Genomic DNA, 15,219 nt, shown 5'->3' on the forward strand with positions numbered 1-15,219 from the left:
CTTGGGTTAATTTTAAAATATGACGTAAATATTCAATAAACTTTTTATATATATTTAAGACATGATTATTTAATTATTTTAATTATTATTTTCTGTAAAAAATATAGTTAGTTATATATAAATATATAGTTGCAATGTAAAATTAACTTTTGCTATTTTTTATCGATTTACAATTGTTAATATATTATAATGTAATATATATACATATTTTTTTACAGTATATCATATTTATTCATTTTTCTAGTTATTATATTTAAAAAAATATATCAAATAAATATATTATTGAATGCATACAAAATTTTACAAAAATTGTTAATTTTCTAGATTGAATTTTCAATATTAAATATTAATAAATATTCGGATAATTCAAATATTATTTTATTTTAAATTAATTATATTTTATTTTATTATAATTTAAGTTTTATTTTACTAATATCTAAGATTTCTTATAAAGTGCCAATATGGATTTAAATAAAGTGAAAAATATAATTAATTAATAAAATCAAATTAGAGTATTAAAAGAGTATTAATTTCGCTAGTAAATGAACATTCATAATTAATCAATAAATATTATTAAATATTTAATTAAGGCGTTATATTTTATAGATACATCTTATGTATTAATTTTTGTGTAAATTTTACGATTTATATTTAAACTTCATAAAAATTTTTTCCTCAATTTCTCACTATTTTAAATTTATTATTCAAACTATTATTTGTTTATATGAATTTTTTATATAAACACTTCTTTAAAAAAATTATTATTTGTATATATGTATATCAATTTTATAATTTTTTACTTTTATTTATTATTGATTTTGTCTATTTTTTATGTTTTCATTTGTTATATTATGAAGTATTCCTATTTTGTTTTTCTCTTTTTAATTGTTTGTCGTTTCTTTTTTTGTCTTTTTCTGATCTTTGATTAATGATTATTGAATTGATGCTTTTTTTTTGTTTTTTTATTTTATTCTAATATATATATATATTCATTTTAACATAATTTTTTGAATAAATACAATTTTATACAAGCTTAATATAATTAAATTAGATATTTTTATATTTTAAAAATTTTTTTAAAAATTCTAACGTAACGAAAATATTTATTTAATTAAAAAATAGTTTATTAAAACAATAAATAATACTTTGTGATCTAATATATTATGATAAGAACCAAGATTGAACTAAGAACTCATGGCATATCGCGTCGTCCGAAATCTGATAAGCAAGATTGTAGAAAAGATCGATGAATGAATGAATCGATGCAATGTATAATAAAAGCTACTATAAAATAGAAACTTTTGATATTCATGATTTCGTTATTCATTACAATGTATATATATATATAATTTATTTAAACGAAAAAGATATATCGATATGAAATATCTTCAATTGACTATCTAATAATTGTAAAATGGAAAGAATTTTGAAAAAAGATACGCTAAATTACAAATATTGATATATTTTATAATACTATAAAAATTATAAAAGTGGAATATTTTTACGATATTTATAATGTTTTTTTTTTACAATAGTTTAATTTTAAGTTCAATTACGTTCGTAAACTTAGCGAATAACACGAGAATATTTAGTAGAAATTTAAAATAAATTATTTGAAAAAGATTATAATCTATTCTTGCTGTGAAAGTAACATTCTAAAGCGAGATTAGAATATAGAAAAGGAAGAAAGAATCATTGTCTAATAATAAGTAACACTATATCTGACAATAGTTATAAATAGAGTAAAAGAATTAACGCTTGAGAATCTCGAAAATTCACTTTTTTACATATTCTAAAATTCTATGATTTTTTATAGTGAGTTAGTTATGATTTTATATTCTTGCGGTTATGTCGTATAATTTAATAACATTTAAAGTTATGAAGAAAAGAAATGAATTCATGATTTTTATTTGTAGAAAGTATACATAACAAATAAATGGATAACTCATTACTGAAACAAGTATAAATATTTTTAATGATTCAATGTTTGAATAACAATGAAATATATATAACTTTAAATTTTTCTATACAATTAATACTTTAAAATAATAAGAATTGAAATATATAAAAAATTATATAAAATATATAATAAATTATATATTACATCAATTTTTTTATTATATATATATATATTATAAATATTGAAAGACTTAAAAATAATTGTTAGCAGATATTAATAATAATTTTATTAATTTAGGGATTACTTTATTATTATTTATATTAAATTATATTATATTAAAAAATTATTCAATTTAAAATAAATTAAATTAAAATTGAATTAATAAAAATTAATATTTAATTACTTACCTACTACTAATATTTTATTATTGTTTGATTTTGTAATAGTTTATTAGTTATATTATTAATAAAATATGTAATTAAAATATTAACAGCTTAATTATTAACAATTTATTAATTTAATTATTAAAAATAAATATTTAAATACTTGACTTTTAATAATTTGCTCATATATGCAATATTCATTCATTATTTTATACAAATACTGGTGCATTCATTATCATTTATAATTTATAATTTATTTTGTAACATGGGATATAAGTGATATTGCAAAATAATTTTTTTAGTAGAAAAGTGAAGAAAGTTTTAAATTAATTTAATTAAAAATTAATATCTTTACAAAACTTAAATTAATTTAATTACTAGAGATTATAATAGAAATAGAATAGAATATAATAGAAATTATTAACATATCATGTATCAAGGAAAATTATATAGTAACTCAATATTATACAATAGATTATAGCGCAGCAATAATTTTGAAATCTATTATATTTTATTATAATTTTCTTCTATATCTTAAACAAAGTTTTCCATAAAAAATACCTATTTTCAAAATTCATCGATTATTCACTGATTATGCCGAGTAAAACATTATGCTAAGAATCTTATATAATGTACAAATTTTTATATTTTATATAATTTTTTAATAAATTATTTTAACAAATTCTTCATAAATGTGTATTCAAAATAAAATTCTAAATAATTTAATATGACGAGAGAATTTTTTTTTTCTTGGTCCAGTTTGAATCGCATTATTCGATGTAAAATGACCACTTTTTAATGCACACGTGGCACATCCAAGCTGCGACAAATTACCACGACGCTAAAAAAAAAGAAGAATGACGTTGACGACAACGTTTCAACATGACGCTTTGATAGCCACCAGTTCTTGTGACTCTATGAATGAACAGTATAGTTGCATCTCTTCTTAGAAACTAGTTTACGCTATGTATTACATCACGAAGTCATTGTTTCGATTAATTATATTGCTATAAAAATATTATATCTTATAATAAATCCAGAAGCATAATATTTAATTTTATTCTGTCTTAATCTATATTCTAGTCCCATAATAAAAAATGATAAATATTGGATGAAAAATTATGTTTAATTTTTTATTACTGTATCATGAAAATATTAAAAATTTATATTAAATTAATTTTTAATATATAATGTAATATAAAATTTATATAATATTACTTTTAATTAAAAAACAAATTTGAAATAATACAAATTTCTATTTTCTATTATCTACATATATTTATTTCTCATAAGTTAAATTTATTAAAAAATAGTTTTTATTTCTAATTTTTGTTATTAGAATTTTTATATTGTTTTTTTTATTTCTTAAATTTTTATCATTTTATAATCATACTTAATCGTAAAGAACTGTATTTTTACTTTTCATTTATTCATTTTCAAATGATTGAATTATCAAATAGTCCAAGTTACGAAATAATTTAATTTTACCTTAAACAGTATTTTTCGAAAAATAATTTTTCTTTCATTTTCATTTGTTATATCTTGATTTATTTTTTATGAAATATGAAAGATCAATTAGTTTAATTTTAATTCCTTTAAAATTAAAAAAAAAAAAAATACCGAAGAAATAAAGCGCGAATATAAGATGGGGAGAAAAGAATACAAGTTTGTGGATCATGCAGAGAGCGTGCACCGGACTGTTTGTTTCGCGGCAATATTTCAGGAACATAATATCGCACAGTCAAGAGAGTCGATTTAGAGGGGTGGTCGGAGGGATAGTGGGCAGAGTTGGTTGGAAATGACAGCCAGTTTGCCTGTCCCCTGCTTGAGGCACACGCGAACCCTCGAGCACGAGCCCAAACGTATATCGACCCATCGTCAGCTACTGGAAGAGAGTGGAAGAGAGAAAGGAAATGGGAAAAGTCCAGAATTTCTGACACGCGTACGGTCCACAGGATGCATGTGTGTATTGATAGTGTTTCAAAGGCACTTCAACAAAGCCTGATGTCGAACAGAGAAAAAGGGATGGATCGTCAAATTGTTCTACTTGTTGACGTAGTTCCGATGAGATCTTCCGGTGGCAGCTGGCAAAACAGGATTAAATTGGAATTGAATTTTATGTATTTAAATATAATTTTATGAATAAAAAAGAAGAAAGGAAAATGTAGGGAAAAAATTTACGAATAAATGAGTTTGTAAATTTTCAAATAATATGATAAATATAAGTTGAATAAGATGATAAAAGATTAAGACATTATATGGATCAACTTGATGTGAAATTTAATTTAAAATTTGATTTTTTTAAATAATTCTCCATATCATTTAAATATATCTTTTATATGTGTTTTAATATCATTATCATCAGAAAGTATTTTTATATATTTTTCAATAAAATGTTCTTTTTTTTTTATCAAATTTTATATTTACTCAGTATCAAATTTATTATATGAAAAATACTGTTAAATAAAAAATTTAAATAGTTAAAAATAATTATGACAAATAAAGTATGTGCAAATAATTTTTTTGCAGCCAGAACACGTAAGATATAAATCTATATTCTAAAATGAATAGTTAATTTAGATCGTTTTATAAAAAAAAATTAGATAAATGATTAATTTAAATTGTTTTATAAAAAAATTTGTATTTATGTAGGAATAATATTTGTTTTATCTAATAAAAACTGCAATAAAATATCTATTTAAAAAAATATAAGAAATACATGAAATTAAAGATAAATTTGAAAATTTCTAAAAAATTTCTAAAAATAAATTTCTAAAAAAAATTAAATACATAAAAAATATAAAATGCCATTATCTTGAAGATTTTTCGAAATTATATTACTTAATATAAAAAAATTGTTATCAAGAGAGAAAGAATGAAAATAATTAAATATGAATAAAAGAAAAAATTCTGTTAACAAATAAAAAATTAAATAATCTTCAATAATATATATATAAATAAAATAATAAAACAAAGAAAAAAGGAAATAAATAGCGAAAAGTTGTTGAAGTGAATTGTATTTCTTTCGATTGTGTTAACAAAGAAATAGAAAGTAAAAATAATATTTATTTTATAAATATTCTAAAGTTTAAACGAATCTTTGTCTATGAGAAAATATAAATGTTAAAAAATATATTTAAATACGAAAAAAAATGTGAAGGTATTAAAATTTCACTTTCATTAAAACGAAGCATAAAACGTAAAAGTTACTTAAAATTGTTTAAGATGCAAAATCTTCTTTATTTCAAATAAAAATTACCAATTTATATAACATATATATAAAATATATATAGCATACATAACTAAAAATGTAATACAAAAAATGAAATATTAATTATATATTATATATAATATATAATATATATAATAATAATTAATATATAGGAAATATATAATTAAAATTAAAGAACGTAGAGATAAATAAGTAAATTTTTAATGAACAATTAACGCAAATATATAAATTATCTTCTTTTTCTATATTGATATAATCTTGAGTCAATAATCTCTTTTATTGTTAATCTAATAATTTAAAAAAAAATAAATATATATTTAAAAAAATATTTCCATTTATTTTTTTCTATATATAAATGTTCATTTTTAAGTTAAAATTCTAGCTTAAAGTATTTTATTTTATCTTATATATGAGATATTTTATAACTAATTTAATGTTTACTTTTTTCAACTTTAACTTGAGATAAAAAGTTAGTTAATTCGTCAAAAAATATAAAATATTTATCGTAATGCTTTTTCAGCATTCAAATTAAAAAAATAATTATTACGGCATCGAAATGTGAATTTTTCATATTCTAATATACATGAGAAAGTTTCTTTACAGGAATGTAATTAATTATGTAGTAGTCAATCAATGTTTCGATAACAATTTGGATTCATATCATCATATCTTAATATCTTTTTGTTTAAAAAAAACACCGATGTCTTGTTTTAGCTATTTTGGCAAATTTTTCTTTAAATTAATTATACAAAATAATATTAGTGTATAATAATAGTATATAATTAAACAAATTGATTGTACAAAAAAATTAGAAAATTCATTTAAATGTATTATCTAAATGATTGAATTTCATTTCAAATCAAAAAGAATTTATAATTCTCCAGTTTTGTTTCAAATGCAATCAAGACGCGAATTTGTTTAAGAGTAATTAGATAATCATAATTATCGTTTTTTATTAATCAAGTAATTTTTCCTCGCGATCGATGCATCGATTCATAAAAGTTTCGCGTCAAAACAGACAGAAAAATAAGAAGAACGAAGAAATCTGGAAAATTTTGAGGATAGGAAAATGTTCAACTAGATAAATGTTTTTAACCCATATTTCACTAACCTTCTCCTCTCATAAAATCGATACACATTACTTTCACAGTCTGTTCGATACATGTATCAATTTAATACATGCATTTGTATGCGTAACTCCAGGAAACTTTTCAATCTTGACGTCACATGTGCTATTGCAATTTAACGAGTTCAACGTTTTCTATATCAATAGAAGTTTTGGAGAATTTATGAAAATTCTTCTTTTGTAATATATATCTTAGAGATATTAAAGAATATAAAGAATATAAAGATATATTCTTGTATATTCTCTATTCTCTTATATATTCTCTGTATAAATATAGAATATGAATGATAATATTTGACATTTTTAAAGAATTGAGAAATACATATCTAGATGTATTATCTATATTCTTATTTTTAAGTTTATTAAAATTTATCATATTTATTTGAAATTTGAAAAAAATTACAATAAATTATTAGTAAATATTTATTAATATCTTATATTATTGATACTTTAGACAAAACAAAATTTTGTTTAGTAAAATTATACAAAATATTTATAGATAGTATAAAATTAAAATTAAAAATTTATCACATATCTGATTTCTTTTTTTTTTTTTCTTTTACTTTTAATCAAAGAAATAATATATCAAAGAAAATATATATCTATATATATATATATATATATATATTAAAAAAAATAGAATAAAATTTTGTTTAAATTCTATATATATAATTTTTTATTGACAATCGATAAACTCGTATTCAATCGAAAGTTGTCAAAATTTATTCGTATTTGAAATGTTTTTAGAAATATATATGAATATTTTTATATGTCTATTTTTTTATATTTTTAATGATATTGATATTATATTGAAATATAATTTAATTTATAATATATTAAATTTTTAAAAAAATTATTATTAAAATTAATTGTTAAAGTACAATCTAATCAAAAATAGATTGTGAGCCAATAGAAACAAGTAATAATATATAATGACATCAAACAAATATACTATTAAATTATATGTATACATATGTATAATTTTAATATATCAATATATCATAAATCTTGTAATAAATAATTCAAATCTATCAGTTATGATTCTAAAAAAAAAACCAATAAGCATTACATTTAATCATTTATTAAGTATTCGCATATTAATTATATTTTTATTTAATTATTAATATAAATTAGTATCTAAATGTTTATAATACGAAAGAATATTACATTATATTTCATATTTGTTGTGTCGTCTGACTATTATGAAATAAATATCATTCCATTCAAAAATTAATAAATTAAAAATAGATAAAATGTAAAAAAAAAAAAATAATACATAAAAAATTCAGAAAGATCTTATAGATTAATTGAGGATCCAATTTTTAAATAAATATCAAAAAACATAAATTGTTATAGAAAAAGTTTTTTCGATGACACTATTATCTTTGGAATTATTGCAATTATTTCTGATTTTTCCTTCAAGAATCATTAAAAATAATTGAAAACATTGGTGTTTGAGTGAACTTTGAATGACGATTGATTTGATTCACTGTTGGCGACAAATCGAACTACTATTTTAATATATGTTCGGTATTTATATATATATTTTTTTGCGAACATGTGATATGTTTTATGTATTACACGTAAAATTTGATGTTGCAACAATAAATATTTTTTTTTCCTTTTTATTTATTTTACAAAGAAAATTAATGATACAAGATAAAAAAATATGTTCAAAAAGAACTTTTGTTGTAAATTATTTATTTCAAAACATAACAAAATCTAAAATAAATCTCAATCGATTTCGGAATTTATTCAATTATATATTCAATTATATATATTATTTGTAGTATATCTATTTCAAAAATGTTTAATATGAAATTCGCTAGTGTCGCAGCTATTTTATTTAACTAGCCAATTTTTCTTCTTCTTCTTCTTCTTCTTCTAAAATAATGTTTGTTTTAATAAAAGAAAGTAATTATCAAATAGAAAAAAATACTGAAAGTTTCAAAATAAATAATTCATAAGTGATTTATAAAAAATATTTTCATTATATAATATATATATATAAGAAAATTTATTATAATAAATAAATTTTGTCCATTTGTGATAAGTTTGAAAAATGTTAAAATTATACATATCAAAATTCAGGAAACTTTCGCGTTGGATAAAATTGAAATATTTAATTTATCATTTGTATTAAATTTCTTTCCTTTTGAAAAATAAAACGATAGAAAATGATATTGAAACTAAATATTTTTGTTATATCAATTTGATGAAAATTAACGAATTTTTAAAATAGCAGCAAATATCATGTCTATCTTTTTCTACTGTGATTTTATAGAAATTACAGTCACGTTCTGTTTGAGTCATATCGAAACTTCAGTTATTCTGTTCTTTTCATCTCTTCTGGTCATTCTTGTCAATTCTGTTTTCTAGATTCCAATTATATTAGAGATAGAACGCAAAAACCAACGATAAACTTTCGCTCAATATGGAAACGATCGTCCATCGCATTTCATTTAATAGAAAATGAATTCTCGATGACACATTCTATTTAAAAAGACAATTATATCTATCGTTTCTGTTATTTGATATCGATATCGATTGATATCGATTTTACAACAATGTAGTTTATAATTGAATATTTTTCTAGATTTTTTAAAATTTAATATAATAATAAATATAATAAAATTTAAAATGAATGACATAAAGAAATAAAAGTAAAAATATATTGAAAAGAATGACTATATTCGTTAGAGTTGGCATTCCTGATATTGGTTGTTATAATGTAATGCATATATGAAAAATGAGAATATATATCTATACATATTTACATATATTTTTATACAATAAATTTATACAAAAATATTCAATAAATTTTTTTCCATTTTTTTGATCTTTCATAATTGATCTTCTTTTTTCTTAAATACATATGTAACTTATTTTTTAATATTATTTGTATTATTCTATATTATTTTAAAAATTTTTATTTACTATTTTTTATATGTAAAATATGTCATTTTAATTATTATGCGTATTTCTTTAATACATGTAGCTTCTTGTAATTTATATTTTTTTACCTACTTAAATATTTAAACATAATTTTATTTTTTCTTTAATTTTTTTTCTAATTTTTCAATTCTTTTTGTGGTATCTTCATATATTGTTTTCTACAATATATCTTTTTTTATTATTTTTAATTATATTCACAGAAATAGAATTTTCCAATCATTTTACATTTTTATTATCTTTTTTTATACGAAAACAAATATCATGATTATTTCTATAATGAAATATATATCAATTAAAAAATTTATTATTTGAAATCTCAATGAATTTTTAACAAAATTTTCTATTAATATTTGTAAATGATACAGCAGTTAATCTACTAATAATAAAACATAATAGAATAAGTTGGAGATGATAATAATTTTAATTTTGGAATATAATTATGCGAGAATTATTATTGCTAAAAAAATTCCTATATGAAAATGTTATTTATTTAACATTATTAAGTTACAACTATTTTGTTTTACGTCAATATTATTAATATCTAAGTTATTAATGAAAAATGAGAAGCGGAAAAAATATTACGATTATCCTTGACTGCAAATCGTTAAAATATTTATTGAACCAAATTATAATAAAAAATGAAGCTAAATAGAAATAATTTTATTTATATATAAAAAAAGCTAAAAACAATTAAAAATTACAAGATTTTTTACTAAATTAAGAATTATTTTTATCACAATTATATTAAACATAAAATTCATTTTCTAATGCATTTTTAAATTTTAAATTTGCACTTATTGAATTATATCAATTTTTCATTTGGTAAAAGATAAAAAAAGATGATAATATTCATCGAATTTTCTTTATTCATTATAACGTTAAAATCAATTATCCCCAACAATGTTTAAATTATAAATTTTAATTAATGAAATGCTTAAAAATGTTAAATAATAATTAATATTTAAAAAAATTAAAGATTAAAAAATAAAAAAGCAACTACTTACGAAAAGAATATTTATATTAAAATTTTAAAGCAGTAAAAAAAATTATTTTAGAATAACAAAAAATTATTTTGTTTATTATTATATATCTATATATTATGTGATAAATACACATCTATTCTAAACGTTATTTTTTCAATTGTCATGTGATTTGTAAATAAATTTTTATTATCATTATAACTTGTATGATTAAAATATATTTAGATATATTTGATTTGATAAATATAAATATAAAATATAATAATTTGAAATAACGAATTATTTCAATTTGTTATCTTTATTTTACTAACATAGATAATAGTTCATATTTCTAATTTTATTTTTATGTAAATTAATTTATTCAATAAAATAACACATATTTTTATTAATAAAAGAAAAGAAAATAATTGTTTGCAAATTTGTTTTTTAATTGGTATGCAAATAATTTTTTATTTTTATGCAAAAATATTTAGAAAAAACTTATTGCTTATTAATATATAAATAGTTATTTTATGTTATACGTATTATTTTTAATTTATCTCTTAGAAAATGTGAAATAAATTCGCAAATGATTACTTTGTTTCTTAATTTATGTCAATATCATATATTAGATATTGTAAAAAGAAAAAACTGTATTTGATAAATTTTAGAAAGTATTTCAGAAAAAAATATAGTCAAATACTAACATCATAGTCAAATAAGCATCAAATAGAATAAAAATTTTTTCCAATTAATAGTTATATAAAGAAATAATTTGAAATTTAAATAATTTAAAAAAAAAATTAAAATAAAATAAATAAATATTATAAGTATTATATATTATTTAAATATTACATATATTATATATTTACTTCAATAATTGCATATTTATATAAAATTGATATATAAAATAAAAAAAATTAATATATAATATTATTAATAAATATGTACTAAGAAATAATATCCAAATTGTCATTATTCAATTTCATATTTCTGTTAATAATATTCAAATTTGTATATTATAAAGTTATTTTTTGTCTTTTAATTATGTGAATTATTTGATATATGCTAACTTAACAATAATAAATAATAAAATCTTACGAATATCAAGTATATTCAAATTCTGCATTTAAAATTCGATTCATAATTGTATGTGATGTAAGTTTAATTTATTTTAAATAATAAAAATTTATAATGATTTTTCGTTTTTTTTCTCTCTTTTTCTTTCTTTCTTTCTTTCTTTTTTTTTTTTTTCGTTTGGTACATATTTTTTTTCTCAATATTTCAAATTTGTTCATGTCATGCAATATATTTTTCATGCTTGGCTTGCATGATGGTTTTCTAAATATCGGTGTTTGAACCTTATTTCTTGAAGTGGATGTGCAAAATACAAAAAAAACTCTTGCTTATGTGTTTTTTTTTTAAAACGCATATTTATTTTTTCGTTATATATTATATACTATTTATTTGATTGATCGAGACGAAATCACATCTTATCGTGTACGCATGCGAATCGATTAGTCGATTTTTAGAGAGCAAAAAGCGACTTATAGCAATTCAAGTTACTATGGCTTTCCTTCGTGAGATATAGCGAATTATAAAATCAAAATATATTTTTGATCTTAGATTTTAATCCCTTCAGAATAGAATTTTAATTCTTAGAATTTTCAAAAATTGAAAGTCGAATGATTCGAATGATTACATTTGAATCTGTAATACAATTACTATTTTTACAATTTATATTTTAGACAATTTTTTTTTTTATTACAATCGATTTCTTATTACTTTAGATAAGATAAAAAAATGTTACTCGATCGTTGAGATGAGAAATATCATTCGTTACAATCGATCAATAAGATTTATACGATGATTCAATATTATCGGGTCCAATATTACAAGGAAAATTTAAAGAAAAATTTCTTCTTTGAATTTATAATGTTATAATTTATATACACTAAAAAATTGTAATTGCAAATATTATTAAACATTATAAATTTATATATTATATGATATATTATATGTATATAATATAATATTTAATAATATTGTAAATCAGTATAGCTAACAAACTGATAAATGAATTGCTATTTATAAATAATATGTATATTTATGTAATTTGAATAATCAATTTGTTATTATGACATAAGATATTATAATTTAAAGAATAAAATTTTATAATATTTCTAATATTTCTAATAAACAATTTCATTAAAATTTTAATTTTAATAATAAATTAGACTAGACATATTATACCATATATCGATAAATTTCATGAAGTAACAAAATAAACGCATTATCAATGAGAGTGAGCTGCCCTCTGATTTTCATAATCACGATCAGTAAATTTTTTCTATATTTTTTTATCCTCACTCACCTCAGATATGAAGTTCGCGAAAAAAGCTTCCACGTTAAGTTAGGTGATCATTCATCGCGGTTTTTCTTTTTGATCTCGCGGCAATTTGTCCAGCCACGGACTCTTGATGCCTGTGTTACCAAGGGTAGCAGGTTGTCAAGGGTGCACTTGGGTTCACGAAGAGTAGAAAAGAGGAATGCGTATCGTGAGATGAACGAAGAACGAAGAGAAAAAGAAAGAGGGAAGGCAGTGAAGTATAAAGTACTTTTACTGACGTACGGAAAGCGAGAAGAAAAAAAACAAGCGACACCACCGACCCTCTTTGTGCTGAAAATTCTTTGCTTTATGAAACTTACCGATTTAGGTTAACAGAAGTTACCGAAAGAAGTTTTGCTGACTTCATTTCGAATTCGTGGTCCAAGCGAGATTTCCTTCGATTGTTTTTGTTCTCTTTTGTATTATTGTTTCTCTCCGTATTTAAAAATGAATAATATTTTATATTTTATATTATAAATTTTTAATAGTACAATTAGGTCTATGATAAATTTATTCGGATTTTCTTTAAAAAAGCATTAAGACAAATTGAAGTATTATATTAAATATCTCGAAACATATAATAGATATAACATAAATTTTAAATATGTAATGAAAAATAATATATCTTCATGTCAATATATATAGATATGCAATTATGTATAATAAAGAAAACAATTTTTCGATATTCTAAAATAATTTTTCTTATTAATTTAAAATTGTAATATAAATATTTTTTTTTGCAATTTTTTTTAATTGCTTTCTCTATTTTTTAATTTTTAATCTGATCTTTTTCAAAATAATACTCAATATTATTTAATAATAATTATTTAATTTTAAATTTCTCTCTTAAGTTAATTACATTTTATAATTTAAGTTGAAAATCACAATCAGGATTTATAACATCAAATTAGAAGGATTGTAATAAAATTTATAATCAATAGAGAATATTCTATAAAGAATATCATATTTTTGTCTATTAATAAATGAAAAAATGATACAATGCATCAAGTACAAGTTTTAGCACATAAAAAATGCAATGAAAAATAATTTATACATTTATCATAATTTTGATTTATAATATAATTTTTAAATTTATTAAAAAATCTTATAATTTTTAATAATTTTTATATATAATATTTTTATATAAATTATTTTTATTTAATTTTATTATATTTAATATTATCGTAACTTAGTTCAATAAATATTTTAATTTTTTTAAAATTGTTACAATCAACTCGAAAAAATTATTATATTTTTTTTGCTTCTCATTTTTTATTATATAATAATTGTTTATTATGTATATTATGTAATATTATTTGATATATAATAACGAAAATATTTTGTGATGTAATAATGTGAGATAAATAAGAAATATTTTCATATAAGAATTTTTATCATAAACGTAATAATTTCTATGTGATCGTATTTCAAACTCAAATAAATACTATGGTTTAATATTTATACGAAGTTTATTATAATTTAATAGATTTTTTACGAAAAAAATATTTTAATTTTAAAAAAAATAAAATTTGTAATAATTTTTATTACGCAATGAAAGAATTTAATTTATAATAAAAATATTTATTCAATTAATTTCTGTTTATTTATTTTATCCGATTTAAATATAACATTGAATTTTATGATTTATTTATAATTATATATATCTTTTTCTAATAATTTAAAAAAAATATTAAAAATATTATTAAAAAAGCGAAACATTATAAGAGATTAAAACTTTTAAATTAAGTCATGTTATGTTTAGATCTTAAATAAACAAATATTATATGCTGCTGAATATTTATAATAATTTTGAAAATTTTCTAAATAAATATAAATTTTACTATGATTTTTTCTGATTATAGTTTTTTATCTCATTTTTGAAAAAATCTACCACTACAAAAATTGTAATAAAAATTGAATTACTCCGAACGATTGGAACTAAACGAATGAAGAAACGGTCAAGATTCCATAGACATCGTCAACATATAACGTTCAAGGATTGATATCAAAGACTTCAAAGCATGAAATGTTGGAAGAATTTATCGTTATAGGCGGATTGTCATTCCCACAGTATTTATATTGGAAAATGTGTACACATTCGTTTCATGCCGGGAGGACAATCATTGTTACCGTTTTCGCCATCTTTGTATGAACGCGGAAGTATATATCGATGAGAGAAAAATGGAATATTTGTCGTTCCTTTCAGAAATTATTTCATTCCTGTGTTTATTTTATTTTTCTTCACGTACATGCAAAAATCTTCACCCATACGCTT

At 19.3% G+C, this 15,219-nt stretch overlaps 1 protein-coding gene and 1 long non-coding RNA gene across 2 annotated transcripts in view; one reads left to right on the forward strand and one right to left on the reverse strand.

The window, feature by feature from the left end:
- The window catches only part of wge (BAH domain and coiled-coil containing protein winged eye), a 311,213-nt gene that overhangs the window by 178,153 nt on the left and 117,841 nt on the right, over positions 1–15,219 (forward strand). The gene's annotated exons all lie outside the window — the stretch shown is intronic.
- On the reverse strand, positions 3,391–13,523 carry LOC147658341 (uncharacterized). Its single transcript, XR_015290688.1, has 3 exons — positions 13,265–13,523; positions 12,930–13,075; positions 3,391–4,367 (listed from the first exon to the last, which is right to left on the reverse strand). It is a non-coding gene; the product is annotated as an uncharacterized LOC147658341 (long non-coding RNA).

The sequence above is a fragment of the Apis florea genome, unplaced genomic scaffold, assembly GCF_048593485.1.
Source record: "Apis florea isolate Af1SG1 unplaced genomic scaffold, ASM4859348v1 contig_2274_pilon, whole genome shotgun sequence".
NCBI classification, from domain to species: domain Eukaryota; kingdom Metazoa; phylum Arthropoda; class Insecta; order Hymenoptera; family Apidae; genus Apis; species Apis florea.